The sequence below is a fragment of the Sturnira hondurensis genome, unplaced genomic scaffold, assembly GCF_014824575.4.
Source record: "Sturnira hondurensis isolate 20B ecotype Veracruz unplaced genomic scaffold, ASM1482457v3 Scaffold0012012, whole genome shotgun sequence".
Lineage (NCBI taxonomy): Eukaryota > Metazoa > Chordata > Mammalia > Chiroptera > Phyllostomidae > Sturnira > Sturnira hondurensis.
In genome coordinates this window covers 1,091,826-1,097,153 of record NW_028084643.1, presented here as the reverse complement: position 1 = coordinate 1,097,153, position 5,328 = coordinate 1,091,826, and positions in this window count along the sequence as shown.

Here is a 5,328-nt window from a genome sequence, read left to right as displayed (position 1 = left end):
GCAGATTGGAATCAGTGTTACCTGAGGCAAGCAATGACCCTTTTGCATATATAGGTGGCCATGCGATTTTTACTAGAATATGTGTCGGTGTTATTTAGTGTTCATATTCTCAAATAAGCAGTATGCTCTTTCATTATGTGATTTCACATTCTTTTCCTTTTAATTTCAAGAACATTGACTTAAATGTTACTGTAGTATTTATTATTTTCCCTTGCTTTGGTTTTCTACTGGATTTCTTTTTTCAAATTATATTTTATTGATTACACTACTATAGTTGTCTTGATTTTTCTCCCTTTGCCCCCCTCCACCCAGCATCCCTCACTCCCTCAGACAATCCCCCCACCATTGTTCATGTTCATGGGTCATGCGTGTAAGTTCTTTGGCTACATCGTGTCCTGTACTGTACTTTACATCCTCATGGCTATCCTGTAGCTTCCTATTCGTACTTAATCCTCTCACCTCTTCACCCATTCCAGAACATCCCCCTCCCATCAGGCAACCATCAAAATGTTCTCTGTCTCCATGATTCTGTCTCTGTGCTTGTTTGCTTAATTTGTTTTTTAGATTCAATTGTTGATAGATATGTTTTATTGCCATTCTATTGTTCATAGTCTTTATCTTTTTTAAATGAGCCCCATTAACTATATTTCATATAGTAATGGTTTGGTGATGATGAACTCTTAGTTTTTTCTTGTCTGGGAAGCTCTTTATGTGCCCTTCTATTCTAAATGATAGCTTTCCTGGATCAAGCAATCTTGGCTGCAGGTCCCTGCTTTTCATGACTTTAAATATTTCTCTCCAGTCCCTTCTAGTCTGCAAAGTTTCTTTTGAGAAACCAGCTGACAGACTTATGGAAACTCCCCAGTAGGTAATTAACTGTTTTCTCTTACTGCTTTTAAGATTCTTTATCTTTAACCTTTGCCATTTTAATTATGATGTGCCTTAGCGTGGGCCTCATTGCATCCATCTTGTTTGGGACTCTGTGCTCCCTGGACTTGCATGTCTATTTCCTTCACCAAATTAGGGGAGCTTTCTTTCATTATTTTTTCAAATAGATTTCCAATTTCTTGCTCTTTCTCTTCTGGAACCCCTGTGATGCAATTGTTGGACCTCTTGAAGTTGTCCCAAGGCTGCTTATATTATCCTCATATTTTTTTTTCTTTTTTTCCCCTGGTTGTTCTGATTTGTTGTTTTTCCTTCCCTATGTTCTAAACCTTTGATTTGATTCTTGGTGTCATCCACTCTACTTTTTTTTCCCCTGTAAATTGCTCTTTATTTCAATTAGTGTATCCTTTGTTTCTGACTGGATTTTTTTTTAGCTGTTCAGGTCCTCACTAAGTTTGTTGAACATCCTTATAACCAGTGTTTTGAACTATGTAGCTGAGAGATTGCTCATCTCCATTTCTTTTAGCTCTTTTTTCTGGAGTTTTGATCTGTTCTTTTATTTGGGCCATGTTTCTTTGACTCCTCATTTTGGCAGCCTCCCTGTGTTTGTTTCTATGTATTAGGTAACTACTTTGACTCTGTGTCTTGGTCATGTGGTATAATGTAGTAGATGTCCTCTAGGATCCAGTGGCACAGCCTCCACTATCACTCAGAATGGTTGAGGTATACCCTCTGGGTGGGCTGAGTACAACCTCCTCTTGTAGTTGAGCCTTGATTGCTGTTGACAGATCAATGAGAGGGTTTACCCAGGCCAGTCAGCTGCAAGGATGGCTGTGACCACTGACCACAAACCTCTGCCCTCTATGGAGGATCAGTTGTGCAGGGACATGGTGGTGGTGCTCTGGCTTGGTCTGTAGCTGTCCAAACCTCATGGTACATTGGCCATGAGGTTTCCTTGGTGTTGCAGGCCAAGGTCAGCCCCTACCTGTGTTTTGCCTGGGGATGTCCTGCATAAGTCATAAAGCAATCTGAGATGGCTGCTGCTTGTGCTGGGCTTGGAGATTCCCAGGTGAAGCTAAGCTACAAATCTAGGCTAGCTTGCTGCTAGTGCTGGGTCTAGGGCTCAATGAGGCCAGCTATTACTTGTTTGATAGAATTTAGGAAGTTGTGAAGCCTGGGCCAAGACCAGTCAGTCATTCATAGGGAAAAGCAGCGTAGGTGGGCCCATAAGTTGGGTGTGGCAGTCTCTGGGTTCTCCCAGGTGGGTCAGCAGTGTTAGCCAGGTCCACAGGATCTCAGATTTGGCTCCAGCTTGCTGTCTCTGTTGGGGGAAGGTTTATAAAAGGGACAAGGGCCTCTGATTGTCTTGGTGCCAGACACTTCAGTTTCTCCCTGTATGGTACTGGTGCCTTCTAAACTGCTACACTGGTGCTAAAACTCAGAGGTAGTAAGCCTGATTAAGTACAGGTGTGGGTTCTTTAAGAGGAACAGCTTGGGGCTTCAGCAGTTTCTCCAAATGACACAATCCCCACTGGTTTTTGCAGCGAAGTTGTGGGGACTTACCTTCCTGGCACTGGAACCGCGAGCAGCGGGGCCTGGTGTGGGGCTGGGACTCCTGATATACCCATCCCAAATTTTTAGCCACCACACGTAAGTTGAGGTACCAGTCCATTCCACATCCACACCCCTCTTACTGGACTGGATGGATGATGTTTCTTTAATTCTGTAATTGTCAAACTTACATTCGACTCAATTCCTGACAGTTCTGAGTGATGGTGATTCTATATTTCAGTTGTAATTTTGATGTGGTTGTGTAAAGAAGTGAGCCATGTCTGCCTACATCACCATCTTGAACTGGGTTTCTTGTTTATTTGCATTGGGATTACCTATCTTCAGTATACATCACTTTCTTGTGAATATTTTTTATTCTCATTTTGAGTTAAATTTTTCACTTTTCACCTATTTCTCTATGTGTTGTATTTATTCACTCCTGTGTTCCCTCTAGTTTAGTTTCCATTTCTGAAATGATTTTTTTCTTTCATTTCTAATTCTCTATTCCATATCTAATTCTCATTCATGTTTTTTAAGGATTTGTACTATTTTCTTAATGTCATTTATCTCATTTAAAATGCAAGGTAATATTTTTATATATTCAGTGGGTTTATCTTTTCTGGTGTACTTTTGTTGACTATTGACATATTCTGCTCCTTATTCTCTCTTTTTCTTTTTTATTTATAACAATATTGCATAGCCCTGGCTAGTGTAGCTCAGTGGATTGAGCGCAGACCTGAGAACCAAAAGATCACGGTTCGATTCCCAGTCAGGGCACATGCCTGGGTTGCAGGCCAGTTCCCAGCAGGAGACACACGAGAGGCAACCATACATTGATATTTCTCTCCATCTCTCCTTCCCTTCCCCGCTAAAGATAAATAAATTTTTAAAAAATTAAAAAGAAAACAAACAATATTGCATAGAATGTGACCTTGATATTTTTGGTTCTTGTTTTTATGTGAGCTCATTTTCCTGAACTTTTAGAAGGAACCGGTTCAGCTTGGTTTTTCTCCCTTTATGCTCATTTGTCCTTTTTTCTTCTCTAATGTTCAAAATATGCTGACTTGCCTTTTGAGATATCCTGACTCTTCCCCTCCCCTCAGTTTTACCTGGGCTTCCTTTTCCACCCTGTTGGTTTTCTCTATCCTGCTTATTTTGATTTGAAGACCAGTTGATTGCTCTTTGTGTAGCACTCTCTCCTGGAAGGGAACCCTGGCTGGTCAGTCTCAGGACTCTTGGGGCTAGACTCACTCAGCTCTTTTCAGACCCTCTTACACCTTACATTCACCTGCTATTATTAGGAGCAGAACCACTCCCAGTTTCAGTTGTCACAAATTGGCTTTGTTGACATTTCTACTTATTTTGAGTTTCTTCTATTATCAGGTCTGTAAGATGCTCAACTGGCTTCTATTTGGTTTTCTCCCACAGAAGTGCTGCTATTATGAAGGTCTTATGACTTGGTGGTGGTTTGTTCTAACATGCTTACATTTGGGGGTCATGGGGATGCCTCTGCTTTGTTTTATTTTAAATGTGATGTTGTCCATGGATGTTGACATTTCTATTTCTGTTTTTCTGCCTGATTTATGTAGGGATTTGGAGAGATTAAAAAATCTGCTTTACCCTAGCTGATGTGGCTCAGAGGATTGAGTGGCAGCCTGTGAATCAAAGGGTCACAGGTTTGATTCCCAGTCAGGGCACATGCCTGGGTTGCGGGCCAGGTTCCCAGTAGGGGGCATGCGAGAGGCAACCACACATAGATGTTTGCCTTTTTTTCTCCCTCCCCATCTCTCTAAAAACAAATTTAAAAATATTCTTAAAAACTAAAAAATAAAAACTCTGCTTTGCTACCACTACCTTCCAGGATATTCACATGCTTTTACTTTAGAATACATATTCAGTCTTTATTACATAAAAATAATAATGTATTTTATATCAAGGACAACTAATTTTATGTAAATATCTTACTGAGTTATTTACAAAATATTCCTAAAATTATTTTGTTAATTATGAAATGTGTTTCTTAAGTTCTTTTTTAAAATATATATTATTGATTATGCTATTACAGTTGTCTCATTTTCCCCCCTTCATTCCCTCCACTCTGCACACCCTTTCCCACTCACATTCTCCCCCTTTAGTTCATGGCCATGTGTCATACTTGTAAGTTCTTTGGCTTCTACATTTCCCATACTATTCTTGCCTCCTCCCTGTCTACTTCCTACCTACCATCTATGCTCCATATTCTCTGTACCTTTTCCCCCTCTCTCCCCCTTGCACTCCCGTTGCTAACCCTCCATGTGATCTCCATTTCAGTGGTTCTGTTCCAAATTTTTTCCTTCTAAATACATTTGATGTAGAATTTTTAATGAGAGTCTATCTTTAGTATGGTATTTAAAATAGCCACATTAATGGAAATTTGATGTTCTTTTTTCTATTATAACATGGTAACAAAATAAGCAGAAAAACCTTTGCCTAAACTGAGCTTCAGAAAGTATCAGTATATACAAACACATAAAGTTTTTCCCTCATAGCTAGCTATAAAAAATTGTTTTAGTATTAAACACCTGTGTGATAACTTATTTGTGAGATTTTTCTATTAGTAAACATGGAAGAAGAGAATATAATATCAAAAACACTGATAACAAATTTAAATCTGATTAAGTCAAATCTTTTGACTTATTTATGCTTATATGAACTTTTGTGTTTATTTCTATGACAAATCTGCAGTAAGAAAAAAGTTTATTATGTCTACCGTATTTATAGTCAAATTTAAATGTTAATATATTACATTCATTGGGTCAAGTTTTATGTTTTATAGTTCTTGCCATTCACATTAAGAATGTAAATCTAACAATTACACTTTCTGAAGCCTGCAAAAAGGGGTTTGCTGCACAC